Source organism: Neoarius graeffei, chromosome 2 (genome assembly GCF_027579695.1).
Source record: "Neoarius graeffei isolate fNeoGra1 chromosome 2, fNeoGra1.pri, whole genome shotgun sequence".
Lineage (NCBI taxonomy): Eukaryota > Metazoa > Chordata > Actinopteri > Siluriformes > Ariidae > Neoarius > Neoarius graeffei.
In genome coordinates, this window is record NC_083570.1 from 41,002,625 (window position 1) to 41,021,909 (window position 19,285).

Below are 19,285 nucleotides of genomic sequence, written 5' to 3' on the forward strand. Positions count from 1 at the left end.
TAAAAGTACCCATCTAAAAATCTACTTGAGTAAAAGTGCCCATCTAAAAATCTACTCGAGTAAAAGTGCCCATCTAAAAATCTACTTGAGTAAAAGTACCCATCTAAAAATCTACTTGAGTAAAAGTACCCATCTAAAAATCTACTCGAGTAAAAGTACCCATCTAAAAATCTACTCGAGTAAAAGTACCCATCTAAAAATCTACTCGAGTAAAAGTGCCCATCTAAAAATCTACTCGAGTAAAAGTACCCATCTAAAAATCTACTTGAGTAAAAGTACCCATCTAAAAATCTACTCGAGTAAAAGTACCCATCTAAAAATCTACTCGAGTAAAAGTACCCATCTAAAAATCTACTCGAGTAAAAGTACCCATCTAAAAATCTACTCGAGTAAAAGTGCCCATCTAAAAATCTACTTGAGTAAAAGTACCCATCTAAAAATCTACTTGAGTAAAAGTGCCCATCTAAAAATCTACTCGAGTAAAAGTGCCCATCTAAAAATCTACTTGAGTAAAAGTACCCATCTAAAAATCTACTTGAGTAAAAGTACCCATCTAAAAATCTACTCGAGTAAAAGTACCCATCTAAAAATCTACTCGAGTAAAAGTACCCATCTAAAAATCTACTCGAGTAAAAGTGCCCATCTAAAAATCTACTCGAGTAAAAGTACCCATCTAAAAATCTACTCGAGTAAAAGTGCCCATCTAAAAATCTACTCGAGTAAAAGTACCCATCTAAAAATCTACTCGAGTAAAAGTGCCCATCTAAAAATCTACTCGAGTAAAAGTACCCATCTAAAAATCTACTCGAGTAAAAGTACCCATCTAAAAATCTACTCGAGTAAAAGTGCCCATCTAAAAATCTACTCGAGTAAAAGTACCCATCTAAAAATCTACTCGAGTAAAAGTGCCCATCTAAAAATCTACTCGAGTAAAAGTACCCATCTAAAAATCTACTCGAGTAAAAGTGCCCATCTAAAAATCTACTCGAGTAAAAGTACCCATCTAAAAATCTACTCGAGTAAAAGTGATCTAAAAATCTACTCGAGTAAAAGTGCCCATCTAAAAATCTACTCGAGTAAAAGTGATCTAAAAATCTACTCGAGTGAAAGTGCCCGTCTAAAAATCTACTCGAGTGAAAGTGCCCGTCTAAAAATCTACTCGAGTGAAAGTGCCCGTCTAAAAATCTACTCGATTGAAAGTGCCCGTCTAAAAATCTACTTGAGTAAAAGCGCCCGTCTAAAAATCTACTCGAGTAAAAGTGCCCGTCTAAAAATCTACTCGAGTGAAAGTTGCTTAGTTACTTTCAATTATTTGATGTAAAAAAAGAAAGGACAAGTCATAAATCAAATTGTTTTAATGAACTATTAGTCCACATAATAACCTTTCAGGCAGTATAATGTCTAAAGCTTTGTTTGGACGACCCCATAAAACATTTTCAAGTGCAAGTGGCATAACTTGTAAATTCTATCATCCATTTTTTTCTTTACTGACAAACACCTGCTATTTTTATGCATAATTATATATAAATATTATTTATGTATATATGTGTGTATATATACAGAGTCTACCTGTAATGTGCAGTTTTTCCGAGCCTCTCAATAAGGCAATTTTTCTATACTTTTTCACTGTAGATAATGCAAATAGCCCTCTGTATTTAATCCTTCGTTTGTCTAATTTGTATTTCAGTTTTATTTGTTATCTGTTTGACATTTTCTTGCTACTCTAACATGTGAATTTCCCCGATGTGGGATGAATAAAGTGAATCTAATCTAATCTATTAAAGCCACTAAAGCAGACTTACTAAATGACACATATGAAACATAAACCAACCAAACTCAGTGTCCAGGACTCTCACGATTTAAAGACAGCTAAGCGATTCCTTAGTAACACTGTGCTCTTCCTTATATAGAAAATATAATTGACAAATTAACTGCATAATGTTTACAACCTGTCGAGAGGTAATGTGCAAACTATTTTGAGACCACCCCATAAAACATTTTTAAGCAAAGTGCCAAATTCTGAATTGTATGGTCCAACTCAAACACCACAATAAAAAAAGAAAAGAAAACCAAAATCAAGCAAAGTATCCAAGACAGTGAAAATGTTTTGATGGACTATAGGCCAATTTATGCTGACAACGCAGTCCTCGCAGATGGCATCGCAGATGGCATCTGCGAAGCACCCCCCCCCTTCGCAGACGCTCTGCGCGCACCTCCCAAAAATTGTGACCACCGCAGACAGCGTCGCAGACAAGAGGGCTCTGATTGGTCCACTCTACATCCGCTGTACACGCACTTCCGCTTCCCTGCTTTCCCGGTTTGGTTTGTTTTCACGACCGCCATTTTTAAAAACACGAGCGAAGATGGAGCAGCACGAAGAGCGGTTGATCGAAGAAGTGAGGAAGTACGTACAACCCTGATTCCAAAAAAGTTGGGATAAAGTACAAATTGTAAATAAAAATGGAATGCAATGATGTGGAAGTTTCAAAATTCCATATTTTATTCAGAATAGAACATAGATGACATATCAAATGTTTAAACTGAGAAAATGTATCATTTAAAGAGAAAAATTAGGTGATTTTAAATTTCATGGCAACACATCTCAAAAAAGTTGGGACAAGGCCATGTTTCCCACTGTGAGACATCCCCTTTTCTCTTTACAACAGTCTGTAGACGTCTGGGGACTGAGGAGACAAGTTGCTCAAGTTTAGGGATAGGAATGTTAACCCATTCTTGTCTAATGTAGGATTCTAGTTGCTCAACTGTCTTAGGTCTTTTTTGTCGTATCTTCCGTTTTATGATGCGCCAAATGTTTTCTATGGGTGAAAGATCTGGACTGCAGGCTGGCCAGTTCAGTACCCGGACCCTTCTTCTACGCAGCCATGATGCTGTAATTGATGCAGTATGTGGTTTGGCATTGTCATGTTGGAAAATGCAAGGTCTTCCCTGAAAGAGACGTCGTCTGGATGGGAGCATATGTTGCTCTAAAACCTGGATATACCTTTCAGCATTGATGGTGTCTTTCCAGATGTGTAAGCTGCCCATGCCACACGCACTAATGCAACCCCATACCATCAGAGATGCAGGCTTCTGAACTGAGCGCTGATAACAACTCGGGTCGTCCTTCTCCTCTTTAGTCCGAATGACACGGCCTCCCTGATTTCCATAAAGGACTTCAAATTTTGATTCGTCTGACCACAGAACAGTTTTCCACTTTGCCACAGTCCATTTTAAATGAGCCTTGGCCCAGAGAAGACGTCTGCGCTTCTGGATCATGTTTAGATACGGCTTCTTCTTTGAACTATAGAGTTTTAGTTGGCAACGACGGATGGCACGGTGAATTGTGTTCACAGATAATGTTCTCTGGAAATATTCCTGAGCCCATTTTGAGATTTCCAATACAGAAGCATGCCTGTATGTGATGCAGTGCCGTCTAAGGGTCCGAAGATCACGGGCACCCAGTATGGTTTTCCGGCCTTGACCCTTACGCACGGAGATTCTTCCAGATTCTCTGAATCTTTTGATGATATTATGCACTGTAGATGATGATATGTTCAAACTCTTTGCAATTTTACATTGTCGAACTCCTTTCTGATATTGCTCCACTATTTGTCAGCGCAGAATTAGGGGGATTGGTGATCCTCTTCCCATCTTTACTTCTGAGAGCCGCTGCCACTCCAAGATGCTCTTTTTATACCCAGTCATGTTAATGACCTATTGCCAATTGACCTAATGAGTTGCAATTTGGTCCTCCAGCTGTTCCTTTTTTGTACCTTTAACTTTTCCGGCCTCTTATTGCCCCTGTCCCAACTTTTTTGAGATGTGTTGCTGTCATGAAATTTCAAATGAGCCAATATTTGGCATGAACTTTCAAAATGTCTCACTTTCGACATTTGATATGTTGTCTATGTTCTATTGTGAATACAATATCAGTTTTTGAGATTTGTAAATTATTGCATTCCGTTTTTATTTACAATTTGTACTTTGTCCCAACTTTTTTGGAATCGGGGTTGTACATCTATACGACTCCAGTTCTAGTCATTATAAGTAACCGGAGGATAAACACTCCACTAACCACACCCACCAACTACTCCTAGCATTTCGCGACTTCGCGCCCCCTTGCGTTGTGGCAGTGAATAACATCGTGCACGCCTATTACTCCCCGCTCAACAATAAATTACAACTGTCTGTGAAAAGCTATCTGCGAAAGCCTTGTCACAAGAGCATGCAGAGGCCTTATCAGTGACCTCCCAAAGCTCTAGTCTAGGCTACAGCTAACAACCCAGGAGTGAGTCTATACATGAATTCGGATTTTTTCATAAGCGACCAATTGCAACTAAAACCATGCACTCGTATTATTTCTGACTGTCGTTCTGATAAAACAAAATTTGTAAATGTGAGGTGATTCATTTCATTTAGGCTGCTTCACTTGAAATGTTAGTGATCAGTATGGATGCTAGGCGGCCAAAAGAATTGATAATGAAGGCACATTTTACTCAACAGTGGAAGGTTTTAACCAAACAATAAATATAATGTTTGGGATACACAGGTAAATGCACATATCTACTTACCACCACATGCTTCCACAGATTTGATGTGGAAGTTTTGTAGACTGAGGCCAAGTTTACATTAGACCGTATCTGTCTCGTTTTCTTCGCAGATGCACTGTCCGTTTACATTAAAACGCCGGGAAACGGGAATCCGCCAGGGTCCACGTATTCAGATCGTGTCTGGTCCGGTGCTGTGTAAACATTGAGAATACGCGGATACGCTGTGCTGAGCTCTAGCTGGCGTCGTCATTGGACGGCGTCGTCATTGGACAACGTCACTGTGACATCCACCTTCCTGATTCGCTGGCGTTGGTCATGTGACGCGACTGCTGAAAAACGGCGCGGACTTCCGCCTTGTATCACCTTTCATTAAAGAGTATAAAAGTATGAAAATACTGCAAATACTGATGCAAATACTGCCCATTGTGTAGTTATGATTGTCTTTAGGCTTGCCATCCTTCCACTTGCAAGTGGTAAGTGACGCGCATGCCCGATATGCACTGAGATCACACACACAGCGGCTCAGTCCCGAATCACTGCTCGTGCGCTTCACTCGCGCGCTCTGTGAGCTGCGCAGGGCCGGAGTGCGCACCCTCCAGAGGGCACTCGCTGTTCAGGGCGGAGTGATTTGGAGCGCAGGATGCCTGCGGAGCCGAGCGTATCCGTGTATTGGCGTTGCTGTGTGCACGCGAATCGTGTATTGGTGTTGCTGTGTGCACGCTAATCGTTTTAAAAACATTAATCTGATGATCCGCTGATACGGTCTAATGTAAACCCCACCTGATAGCTCTGTGCAGCAGGGCAGGCACATTTTGCATTGCATTATTATGTTATAGAGATCTTGCATGTGACGTCACAGCCGATCCAGATTGTGACAGACGCCATCGTGTCGGTCAAACGCCATATTCCGCCTTCTACTTCTACTTCTGGTTCTACTTCTGCTTTTACTTCTACCTTTTCTTCTGGAAAACCCTACTATATACAATTCTACTACAACGGCTGTGGCTACAAGCTCTCCCTACCTGTGCACGGTTTTTATGTTTTTTGTGTGTATTTTTGCGTGTTGTTCGTCTGTACCGGACTTCAATATCCACTACAACCGTATGGACTTACTGGACATTGGTTTCCAGCAGAAAATGACGGTTTGTAGCGATTTCCATCGCATGCACAACATTCCGGACGAGAAAAAAAAAAACATTCCGGACGAGACCAGATTGCGAGACCAGCGGGGTCTCTGTGGATTGTTATCGGAAGCAAAGCGAAGGAGGCGGCGCCGGGAGCCGAAGCAAAAGCGAGGCTACAGGCAGAGCCGGCCTGTTGACTAAGCTCAGAAAACAGCCACTCAAATCTCCACTGCCAAGCCTCTACCTCTCCAACGCCAGATCCATGTAAACAACACGGACGATTTGGAATTACCTTATTCTATTCTATAATCGGCTGGTCAGTGCTATACTCAATACTTAAGTGACTTACCCATCCAGTGAGGATCATTTTCTTGTTTACAAGATGCCACATCTGAGTCGCTGACAAATCCTGAATTTCTGTAAAGATAACTGTCCAGAGATTTATAAGCACGCAGTGCTTCACCACTGAACAGCGAGGGAAAGTTAATGAGGTAATCATACACGTCCGGGTATTCCGCTGGCAGTTCAAAATCCGGTCGTGAAAACTCCGTCCGGTAAGCCATAAGGGTCACAAATCTGTAGATCGTTTATTTTAGACATATATCTAGTTATCTGTTCATTAGAAAAATGAGCCGTGTAGTCCGTCGGTTGAAATTGATCCATTCTGTACACGAGTGCAGCAGTATTCAGCGGTGTTTTTTACCGACACGATGGCGGTTGTGTACTTTCCGGTCACGTGACTGCAAGATCTCTATTGCCTCGTTTGCGTTTGAATGCAAAATACTGGCTGAGATACGGCCAAGGATTTCCCTCGCTGTCCGGCGCATCTGTTCCACGGGAATTCTCTTCTTGGCAATCCTCAACCTCCTCCATGACCTCCTCTATCTCTTGCTCGGCTCCCTCGGCACCAGCCATCATCCAACCATACATGTAGGCTATTCCGCGCGCGCCTGCGCCAGTTTCCTTTCAGTTCAGGCCAATTTGTTTTTTTCCCCCCGCATTTAATTTTTTTACTCGGTAACGGGCGGTTTTCGAATGTAGTGAAGTAAAATACTTGGTTCAAAATGTACTTGAGTAAAAGTAAAATTACCCATTTCAAAAACTACTTAAATTACAAATTACACAAAAAAATCTACTTAATTACAGTAACGTGAGTAAATGTAATTCATTATTTTCCACCTCTGTTCATGACTAATGTGCATTTATTTCAAGACCCGAGTATTTTGATACTGTTGTTAAATCCATAAATGAGAACAACACAGAGCACCATAATATAATATCAACAAATAATAATATATTGGAAAACTTGGCAACTTGGCGTATGAGTATTGAAAACAAATATACTTACTATCATGACTATAGCACCCAAAATATGTCTAACATGCTTTCTGTATTTAACCATTTATGAGAGAGAAAGCATTCGGAGCTTCGTATTGACTAGGAATCAACTTGAAAAAAATTAAAACATAATTTTTCTCTTTGCACACTTTTGAACTGAATGTTTTCTGGCTCTGCCTCTCGGATGTGTAGAATTCCGGTATTGCCTTCTCTGTAAAATGTCTGCGACCAGGCAACTTGTATTTGAGATCGAGTGTGTTTAGTAAGTTTTGGAAGCCTGGTTTTTCCACTATGCTATGGCCAAGTTTACATTAGACCGTATCTGTCTCGTTTTCTTCGCGGATGCACTGTCCGTTTACATTAAACCGCCTGGAAACGCCGGGAAACGGGAATCCGCCAGGGTCCACGTATTCAATCCAGATCGTGTCAGCTCCGGTGTTGTGTAAACACTGAGATACGCGGATACGCTGTGCTGAGCTCTAGCTGGCGTCGTCATTGGACAACGTCACTGTGACATCCACCTTCCTGATTCGCTGGCGTTGGTCATGTGACGCGACTGCTGAAAAACGGCGCAGACTTCCGCCTTGTATCACCTTTCATTAAAGAGTATAAAAGTATGAAAATACTGCAAATACTGATGCAAATACTGCCCATTGTGTAGTTATGATTGTCTTTAGGCTTGCCATCCTTCCACTTGCAAGTGGTAAGTGATATGCATGCCCGACATGCACTGAGATCACACACGCAGCGGCTCAGTCCCAAATCACTGCTCGTGCGCTTCACTCGCGCGCTCTGTGAGCTGCGCAGGGCCGGAGTGCGCACCCTCCAGAGGGCACTCGCTGTTCAGGGCGGAGTGATTTGGAGCGCAGGATGCCTGCGGAGCCGAGCGTATCCGTGTATTGGTGTTGCTGTGTGCACGCGAATCGTGTATTGGTGTTGCTGTGTGCACACTAATCGTTTTAAAAACGTTAATCTGATGATCCGCTGATACGGTCTAATGTAAACCCCACCTACTTGGGATCATGTCTTCAGCAATGACGTTAGTGATTGCATCCGTTATAGCTCTCCATCTCTGACTCGTTTTCTCATATGGGGGGGCTTTGGAGAACGAGGCCGCTATGGTCATTTGTTTAGCTTGCGGGGGGGGTTTAGCTCGTGGGCAAGTAGTTTGGAGTTTAAGAGACTCTTCATACTGTACCGGGTGAGTTTTCAGGTGATGGAACATGTTTGTAGTGCTGCTGCCTTTCGTGATGACAGTTTTTTTTTTTTTTGCACACTTTACAAACTGGCATTTGCTGTTCCACGTCCTCCTTGCGATACCCAAAAAATGCCAGATGACTGACCCCTTACTAGTTCTTTTAGGAACCAATTCCTAAAAACTAGGAAATCTTCCCGCAAGTTCCTTTCAGCACCGAGATGTCGCCCGGGATTGGTTGGCGAGTGCGTGAAGTTATTGTTTTCTTTACCCTTAGGCAGCCTCTCACATTACTGCCTGAGGGACAGAGAGAAAACCACCGGGAAAGGTTTTAAACAAACGCAACAAACACGAAACAAACGCAAGTCGGCAGATGACCATAAAATACTCGATAGTTACGATATAATAATTATATGTATCTCACACAGAATTTTCGGAGATGTATCGAGTATATTCGATATATCGCACAGCCCTAGTCTGAATCTTCGCTTCATATATATTTTTTTATTTTCAATTGCCAGCCGGGCTGCCTAGTGACAGGAATTACCCGCCAAATGACAAATTAAGTCGCCTCGGGCGACTGGACCACCGCAGATTTCGAGCCCGGTGTGTGTGTGTGTGTGTGTGTGTGTGTGTGTATATATACACACACACACACATATATATATACACATATATATGTGTGTGTATATATGTGTATATATGTATGTGTGTGTGTGTGTGTGTGTGTGTGTGTGTGTGTGTATGTGTGTGTGTATATATATGTATATGTGTGTGTGTATATATATATATATATATATATATATATATATATATATATATATATTTTTTTTTTTTTTGAAAGAAAATTAAATGAACAAATTATCAAAAAATGCAATATTTCATTTTCCTTTTCTTTATCAACTTAAATATTTCTTTTGTTAAGTTAAAAAAAGAAACTTTTTTTGTTTTAATTTCTTAATAACTTGCAATAATTATTTACCCACATTTGTAAAGGTTGGAGTAAAAAAAAAAAATATATATATATATATATATATATGTATATATATATATACGCGTTATTTACCAGCTGGGAGGTCCGTATCGTGAAATATCGTGACCGAGGTCTTGAAAGTACTGAGTGAGGCCCTCTGGGCCGAGTTCAGTATTCAAGGCCGAGGTCACGGTATTTCACGATACGTACCTCCCAGCTGGTAAATAATATATTTATTCTTTTCTTTACCAAATTCTAACAGAAAACGAGAGCGTCCGAAATGGAAAACTGAGCCGAGCCGCCATTTTGAATCCTCATTCACGGCTGTAATGCAAATTGCTTCCTCCTCGGTATACAAGTGCACTTCCATGGCAGGAAAAAAATCTACATTTTGCCACCTATGTAGTCCCCTATTTATACAAATAGGAGTCATTCAGGATTCAGCCATGTTTTTGCTCGGCGTTAGCAAGTTACAGGTTTTTAGCTTTCTCCTGAAATGTTTTCTTTTATTTCTTCTTCCTCAGGGTAGTAAAACTCGCTTTCACTCTGAACACTGTCGTTATCGCTATCCATGCTGTAAAATTAGTGCTATTCTCCTGAGAAATGCTGGCAAAAATTTATAAGATTATCAAAAATCTTATAAATAAATCTTATAAACATTGACAAAAATTGCTACTATGTTGTTTGTTGTTGTGAACGAGCGAGTCGCCAGAGGTCCATAACTGGGGTTTGTACCGTAGGATACAAACCTGCTCGCCAGCCAATCAGAGCGCAGGATTTGATGGAAACCGGACTGCGAAAAAAATAAAATAGCTTATTAACTGAAATATTCCTTTTATTAAAATTGATAAATAACAAATAGACATTTTCTTAAAGCTTTTGATTTCATAAAATCGGTGAAATTTAGTTCTCTCTGGTCATTGTGATATATGTTTATTTCTGTAATATCTGACAAAATATCAGGCCATTCTGTGACTGGGAAGTTATTGAATTTGGGTTTACCTTCTTCTTCTTTTGGGTTTTACGGCAGCTGACATCCACAATGTTGCATTACTGCCATCTACAGGTTTACCCTGACTGTGCACTGACAGTTCCATCATTCTGTCACTAAACGAACAGCTGATCACACCGAGGTGCTCGCTGAGCGCCGATATTTATTAGTTTGGTCCTGTGTTTCCTTTCCTTCACAACATAACATCTTTTCTTCTCGCTTTCCGTTACTGTAGTCGGTCTTTCACGTTTCATTTGTGCCCTCCATTTTCCTCTCCTGTTTCAAATTTATATCCCACAATGCCTTGCGCGAACAGGGAAAGCCCACCACGTGATGCATGACGTAGTATCATGCATTGCATCATGGTAAAGCAGGAAAAAATAGCATAGGAGAATTTAGGGCCACATGGCTCTAAATTCGTTAATTGTTCAATAAAAAAAATTAATAAAATTGGAAGTCTGTGATTTGAATTCAGTAGCTTTCGGTCCACTAAACAAAAACAACCGGGTGTCGGGGAACATTCTTTTTATGACCTACACTTGAAAAATCTGAAAGGCAGTCTAGCTTTAAATAAACTTTTTTTATGAATATTTGTGAAGGCTATAGTCAGCGTAAACACAAAACTACTACCTCCATTTCTTCTCCTCTTTTAGGTCTGTAAAACAAGAGCACCAGTTTCTTGTTTAATCTATTTGTCATGGCATTAAAGCTGTATTACTTCCACCTTGGGTGAAGTCACATGCATTCCTGCTATTTTACTGTATGTTATTAGACAGACAGTCGTCTGCTGCTGAACCAATGCAGTAACAGCTAGAAAAAAATGAATAGATTAATTATGCAGCCTAATAATTGTGGTGATTTTTTTTTTTTTTTTTTAAATTTCATTGATTTGAATTGTCATGAATTCGTATCGCATATCATCATCGCACGATATATCGTTACATGTCTATCACTGACATCAGTTTTGTGTCTGAAACGAGACAAAACACAATGCAGCACACACTTTCCTCTCTGGATCAGTCCGAGCTTCCCAGAATGAATAAGGTGGTAACAACTAACCATCCAAAAAAAAAACAAAACATAGTTGGCAGCAAATTTCATTCTTGATTATTTGTACTTTGTTATGAAGCACACTGAGGTACGCTACATAACTTCATTTAGAATCATTTGGATGTTTTCACTTGAGTAATATTTACATTTTGTAATCATTTTTGGTGGGATTTCTGGGATACGTCGCGTATCACAATTACACACACTGCTAACCCCGACCATCACACTCATACACTACCGTTCAAAAGTTTGGGGTCACCCAGACAATTTTGTGTTTTCCATGAAAAGTCACACTTTTATTTCCCACCATAAGTTGTAAAATGAATAGAAAATATAGTCGAGACATTTTTCTGGCCATTTTGAGCATTTAATCGACCCCACAAATGTGATGCTCCAGAAACTCAATCTGCTCAAAGGAAGGTCAGTTTTATAGCTTCTCTAAAGAGCTCAACTGTTTTCAGCTGCGCTAACATGATTGTACAAGGGTTTTCTAATCATCCATTAGCCTTCTGAGGCAATGGGGCCATTATTAAAAAATGTTCTGTTTCCGGTCCACCGGCCGGGTGAGTGCCGTTTGTGCAGTTGAAATTTTTTTTTTTTTAACGCCGGTTTTTCGACATTTTTCTCGGGTTCGTAAATCTAAAATCGAACTTGACATTTCCGCATTCCCAGGGCTTTCCACTAAGGCTCATACTAGCCAGCCGTGACAAATAAGCAGCCAGCCGGGGGGGAGTAAACACAAAATAAACTCCTGTGCACGCAGTTCCCAGGATTAAATGTATTTTCCACAGACCATTTATTTATTCACTTTACTCAAATACAAGGTAAAATGGCAGTAAATCTTTCTTATTGCATCATGAGGCGTTCCTGGCTTGTAAATCTCTTATTTTCGGTGCATGACACATTCACGCAGCTGAGCATGCTATGAATTAACAACGACAGCGGTCTGCAGTGGGGCTTAGCCCACTTAGCACACTACTGCCTCCGCATGTCGGGGCGCGGATGAGTTACTCTCCCTTGATCAACGGTTCAGTTTGAAATTATTGTCAGTCCGTTAGATAAACATTTAATTTTATTAAAATCGAAAATTAATATTTAGAGCCTGTGGGCTACAATAATAGTCATTAAAGTAGCCGGCTGGACTTAATTGTGTAGTCGGCTGTATGGCCGGCAGCCGGCGCTTGTGGAAAGCCCTGTGAATCAGCTCTGCGCATGCGCCGTGCGGCACAAAAAAAACGGCAGCCACCGTGAAGGAAGGAGATCCGGAGTTTTCAAACATTTGCTTAAGTGTGAAATCGCAAAATGGTATTCTAGCGAACAACAAAATAGTAAAGATTCAGAAAAACAAATCATTCAGTGATCATTTTAATAGTGTAATTTCATCCGAACTCGGCCTAACGCTCGATTTAGAACTACAGAAAGTCCGTGTGTCGGACATTTTAAGTACCTTTGTGAAAGTTTTGCAAATGTTGCAGTCAGTATTTAAAATGCTAACTTAGTTTTTGTACAAGTTTCAGTTGATTAAACCGTCATATTTTATTAAATGTGTCTGCTTTTGTAATAAAAAAGTACTGAAAGAAAAAGCAAACACAGCATTGCGATTTCTTATCCATCCATATTAAAAAAAAAAAAAAAAATCCCTCCCTCCTGACTGAAATTTTTTTTGCCCACCCGGTGGACAGGAAACGGATTTTTTTTTTAAGGATGGCCCGAGCAAACACATTGTACCATTAGAACACTGGAGTGAGAGTTGCTGGAAATGGGCCTCTATACACCTATGGAGATATTGCACCAAAAACCAGACATTTGCAGCTAGAATAGTCATTTACCACATTAGCAATGTATAGAGTGCATTTCTGATTAGTTTAAAGTGATCTTCATTGAAAAGAACAGTGCTTTTCTTTCAAAAATAAGGACATTTCAAAGTGACCCCAAACTTTTGAACAGTAGTGTAAGTGCTTTTGGACACCCGACAGATTATGATGGATTGGTTTTTACATGACACATAATAAGATAATATCTGTATTCAGATGCAGCCAGTGATGAGGCTTGTGTTTAAATGTTGAATAACCTTTTTCACTTGTGGGTTTTAATTTCCTTCTGACTGAGATGCATGCAAAAGGGAACCCTGTTTCACTTTTAAAAATTCCTGTAATTGAACAAACTATATAAAAAGTGTAGGTTTTTCTGATGTAAAAAAAAAATGAGACCACCATAAATAATTTCAAAACTTTTCCCACCTTTAAAGTGACCTATAACCTGTACAGTTCAATTGAAAAACAAATATGTTTGGGAGAAAAACATAAACGTACAATAAGCTGGTTGCGTAAGTGTGCACACTCTTAAACTAATACTTTGTTGAAGCAGCTTTTGATTTAATTACAGCATTCGGTCTTTTTGGGTCGGAGTCTATCAGCCTGCCACATCTAGACGTGGCAATATTTGCCCACTCTTCCTTGTAAAAGTGTTCCAGATCTGTCAGATTGCGAGGCATCTCTTGTGCACAGCCCTCTTCAGGTCACCCCACAGATTTTTAATTGGATTTAGGTCTGGGCTCTGGCTGGGCCGTTCCAAAACATTTTTTTAGGGTCATTGTCATGCTGAAAGATGAAATTCCTCTTCATCTTCAGCTTTCTAGCAGACACCTGAAGGTTTTGGGCCAAAATTGACTGGTATTTCGAACTCTTCATAATTCCCTCCACCTTGACTAAAGCCCCTGTTCCAGCTGAAGAAAACCAACCCCAAAACATGATGCTGCCACCACCGTGCTTCACCGTGGGGATGGGGTTCTTTTGGTGATGTGCAGTGTTGTTTTTGCACCAAACATACCTTTTGGAATTGTGGCCAAAAAGTTCAACCTTGGTTTCATCAGACCATAATACATTTTCCCACACGCTTTTGGGAGAGTTTATTTTTTTTTTTTTGGCAAAATTTAGCCAGGCCTGGATGTTTTTCTTTGACCCGACCTCATAGTCCAGACATATGGAGAATACGGGAGATTGTTGTCACATGTACAGGGTTTTCATTAGTATGGAAAACCAACAGATGAAATGTGAAAAGTAACAGATTAGGCTGGGGGTCATGGGGGCCGCTTAGGCCCCATGTGGTGGGGGGGGACCAAGAGGGCGAAGCCCCCCCAGCCAAAAACAAATTTCGCAGTTTCTAACAGCCAATCGTTAGCTCTCCACAGTCCATCTGAAATAGAAATTCAACAGTCATTCCTGGGTCTCATGGCAATTACAGTTCGTATGCCACAAAGCCGGGGCGGCACGGTGGTGTAGTGGTTAGCGCTCTCGCCTCACAGCAAAAAGGTTTGAGCCCTGTGGCCGGCGAGGGCCTTTCTGTGTGGAGTTTGCATGTTCTCCCCGTGTCCGCGTGGGTTTCCTCCAGGTGCTCCGGTTTCCCCCACAGTCCAAAGACATGCAGGTTAGGTTAACTGGCGACTCTAAATTGACCGTAGGTGTGAATGTGAGTGTGAATGGTTGTCTGTGTCTATGTGTCAGCCCTGTGATGACCTGGCGACTTGTCCAGGGTGTACCCCGCCTTTCACCCGTAGTCAGCTGGGATAGGCTCCAGCTTGCCTGCGACCCTGTAGAACAGGATAAAGCGGCTACAGATAATGAGATTTTATATATATATATATATATATATATATATATATATATATATATATATATATATATATATGCTTGTGTATTACAGTATCAGTAGACGGTTTATATTTTGGTTCAAGGAATGACTTGTGACTTTTTGACCTGGATTTTCATGCGGTTACAATCTGTGCTCACTGTAGGACCCAAATTGTTTTAGCAAAAAGTGCTAAAGGCTCAAATTTTTCTTTAGCAATTTGCAATTTCGCTTAGCAAGAAATGCTAAAAGAACAATTTTCTTTTTAGCAAAGTAATTTTTTTTTAGCAAGATATGTTATACTTCTGAATGTTTCTTGCACTGACATAATATTGAGAAATGAATCGTTATTGTAGTTTGTTGGTGTTTCAATAGTGTTTGCAAGCTTGTTTCCTGCCTTTGTCTTTCTATGTTCTTGATTTATGTCCATAGCATGCTTACTTATTCTTGAATCCTCTTATTTTGATCATTTCATCAACTGTATATATGCAATGAATGGTTTGGGAGTTCTCGGCAATTCAAGTTGAGCGACCTCGAGTCTGACCTTTCAAGGTCCCCCGAGGTCATGTATGCTATGTTCAGGAAAATGCTGATTTCATATTAACTGCTCATACAAACTTGAGCTTCGTCTGCCATGGTTTGGGAGTTAGAGGCCATTTAGAGGTCCATGGTAACCCAAGGTCATGTATAAATTTGAACTGGCCAAGTTGGCCTGGCCAACATCAGTGGCTGGCCTTGCTAATATATTAATTTCATTTTTTATTTTATTTTTTTCAAAATTCTATTTTAACATCTCAACCACTGGTATTGCCTCGTGTGTGTGTTTTCATTATTGAGATGAGTGTATATGTGTGGTTGGGATTGTGTGTATAATTGGGATTTTGTGTGTGTGTGTGTTCATGATTGAGATGTGTGTATGTGTGTGATTGGGATTGTGTGGGTATGTGCGTGTGTATAATTGGGATCCGTGTGTGTGTGTGTGTTCATGATTGAGATGTGTGTGATTGGGATTGTGTGTGTGTGTGTGTGTATATAATTGGGATTTTGTGTGTGTGTGTGTTCATGATTGAGATGTGTGTATGTGTGTGGTTGGGATTGTGTGTATGTGTGTGGTTGGGATTGTGTGTGTGTATGTGTGTGTGTATAATTGGGATTGTGTGTGTGTGTGTGTGTGTGTGTATATATAATTGGGATTGTGTGTGTGTGTGTATATAATTGGGATTGTGTGTGTGTGTGTGTGTGTGTGTGTGTGTGTGTGTGTGTGTGTGTTCATGATTGAGATGTGTGTGATTGGGATTGTGTGTGTATGTGTGTGTGTGTATAATTGGGATCCGTGTGTGTGTGTGTGTGTTCATGATTGAGATGTGTGTATGTGTGGGGTTGGGATTTTGTGTGTGTGTGTGTGTGTGTGTGTGTGTGTATAATTGGGATTGTGTGTGTGTGTGTGTGTGTGTATATAATTGGGATTGTGTGTGTGTGTGTGTGTGTGTGTGTGTTCATGATTGAGATGTGTGTGATTGGGATTGTGTGTGTATGTGTGTGTGTGTATAATTGGGATCCGTGTGTGTGTGTGTGTGTGTGTTCATGATTGAGATGTGTGTATGTGTGGGGTTGGGATTTTGTGTGTGTGTGTGTGTGTGTGTGTGTGTGTGTGTATAATTGGGATTGTGTGTGTGTGTGTGTATAATTGGGATTGTGTGTGTGTGTGTGTGTGTGTGTGTGTGTGTGTGTGTGTGTGTGTGTGTTCATGATTGAGATGTGTGTGATTGGGATTGTGTGTGTATGTGTGTGTGTATAATTGGGATCCGTGTGTGTGTGTGTGTGTGTGTGTGTGTGTGTGTGTTCATGATTGAGATGTGTGTGATTGGGATTGTGTGTGTATGTGTGTGTGTGTATAATTGGGATCCGTGTGTGTGTGTGTGTGTTCATGATTGAGATGTGTGTATGTGTGGGGTTGGGATTTTGTGTGTGTGTGTGTGTGTGTGTGTGTATAATTGGGATTGTGTGTGTGTGTGTGTGTGTGTGTGTTCATGATTGAGATGTGTGTGATTGGGATTGTGTGTGTATGTGTGTGTGTATAATTGGGATCCGTGTGTGTGTGTGTGTGTGTTCATGATTGAGATGTGTGTATGTGTGGGGTTGGGATTTTGTGTGTGTGTGTGTGTGTGTGTATAATTGGGATTGTGTGTGTGTGTGTGTATAATTGGGATTGTGTGTGTGTGTGTGTGTGTGTGTGTGTGTGTTCATGATTGAGATGTGTGTGATTGGGATTGTGTGTGTATGTGTGTGTGTATAATTGGGATCCGTGTGTGTGTGTGTGTGTGTGTGTGTGTGTTCATGATTGAGATGTGTGTGTGATTGGGATTGTGTGTGTGTGTGTGTTTGGGGGGGTGTCTTTATGGGTAGGATGAAGGGAGCTCGGGGAGTTAAAATCAATGGTTGTTCCTTATAAATTAATCTCAACCCAAATATAACGATATTCACCATTAATTTCTCAAATGAAACACTTGCAGTCAAAACTTTGAACCATGTGCGGCAAACCGCTCTGAAAACAAGGTGCACTTGGTCGATATATCCTGGTTCATCTGCGAGTTCTTCCAAAGTTCTGTCAGGGTTGATATTATGTAGAAAATACGTCTTTAGAATGGTTATATCGTGTTTTTATCCCTAACTGAGAAAGCTAACAGAATATTCTAATACAGTATGTTATCTCACTTTTTAGATAAATTTGTCATACGTAAAGTCGGATAATTTATTTTAAACAAACCTCGCTATAATCTTGTTCACTAATGAGCGAGAATTGCCGACATTATCAGCGCAACTCGGAAATTGATCATTTTATATGCAAGGTCCGATGCTATTGGAAGACGTAATTTGTGGTCAACCAATAAGAAGCTTCAAAACTCGGGGGGCGTTGGTTATAAATCACAACATCGACGATGGACACGAAAGGTACTGTTTATCTTGAGAAATCGCAATTGTTTGATGGCTTTTGCTTAAACTTTAAATGACTTTAACATAAATGCGAATACAGATGATTTCTTTTCGCAAATCGGAATAAAACTTCACAATTTGCGGACGTGCGAGCGGCTAGCGTGAGCCCAGCCAATATCAGTTGCCTTTTGACATTTCTTGTTAAAGAGCAATTCCAGCGTTATGGATGTGACATTTGGACTCAAAATGGCAACAACTGACCTAGTTAATTTTTATTCCTTTCCAGTATTTTAAAATTTGTTGTATATTTTTAAGACCTCTCATATTGGAGAAGTCATGGGAAAAAAAGAATTCCCATAGTACATTTAGAACTCTAGAAAATGCCAAAAAAGACATGCGTTATGGATGTGACGGAAAAAATACCCCATTTCCAGGGTGACTACACATATTCATCAAACTCTGTGAAATTGCAAACATAATATCCAAATGCAGGCATGCATTTAATAAAGGAGTCTTAGCTGAAAATAAAAAAAGCCTTTGTTTAAAATATTTTCTATTTCAAGCAGAATCTAGGAAGAAAAAATCAGCGTTATGGATGTGACATAATTCCGTTATGGATGTGACGCGTCTGAAATAGACATGGCGTATGTTTAGAAAATCAGCAATTTAACCACCATAACCCTTTGAAAAACTCTCTAAATATCAGCTAAAGCTATCAAAGTTCTTAAATAATATTTAGGATGGCTATTGTTTTGCTGTTTTGTGGATTTTAGCATACATTTCTGTGGCTTGTGGCAATAATATAGAATTGTACATGATCAAAGTTGATTTTAGCTTGGGTTTTACATTATAAGAAAGAAAGACTGACAGTGACATATTAGGTTGGTTACAAATTGGTTCAACTTATTCACATCTGTAAAATACAGGCCTAGGTGATATCTCTGGGAGTGGTTTTGATGTATTACATGTTGCTTTATTTTTGCATGGTGAGGTTGACATTTACATGGAATTGCCCAAAACTACAAAACTGGAAATGAATACAAACGACGACGAATGATTAACAAAATGTGATGTATGGAAATACTTAAAGTGGAACAAAAAGATTTTCTGACATGATCAGTTCATTTGTTCACAAACATTAGAGTTACTTCCTCATTTACGTAAACACCGACATCGATATATTTATATAAAAGATATTTTTGTACTAAATACAAGTCTATGTAAAACAAATTTTAAATAACTTTTTTTTTAAATTTAATACCACATACTTTTTTTTTTTTTAAATAAGTAATCATCTGGGTGTCGATAATTGTAGAACGGTGTCACATGATCTGATGCACTAAGTCAGCGTTTCTCAACCTTTTTCCAGTCACGGCACCCTTCAGAACTATGCACATTCTCAAGGCACCCCCATATAAAATATACGCAGTCACGCTGACCATACGCTGACCCCGGCAGTGACGTTGTGATGTGGGAAAGGGGGCCATGAGACAAATTTTGATG

The 19,285-nt window shown here is 40.0% G+C and overlaps 1 protein-coding gene across 6 annotated transcripts in view; it reads left to right on the top strand.

Moving 5' to 3' along the window:
• Positions 1-19,285, top strand: part of ncoa1 (nuclear receptor coactivator 1) — a 209,857-nt gene that overhangs the window by 38,933 nt on the left and 151,639 nt on the right. Inside the window, exon 1 of one of the 6 annotated variants that reach the window (XM_060914224.1) lies at positions 6,112-6,165. The exons of the other annotated variants lie outside the window; for them this stretch is intronic. The gene's annotated coding sequence lies outside the window, so the exon portion shown is untranslated. Of the gene's footprint in view, positions 1-6,111; positions 6,166-19,285 lie in introns of those variants that run through there. 6 annotated transcript variants of the gene reach the window in all.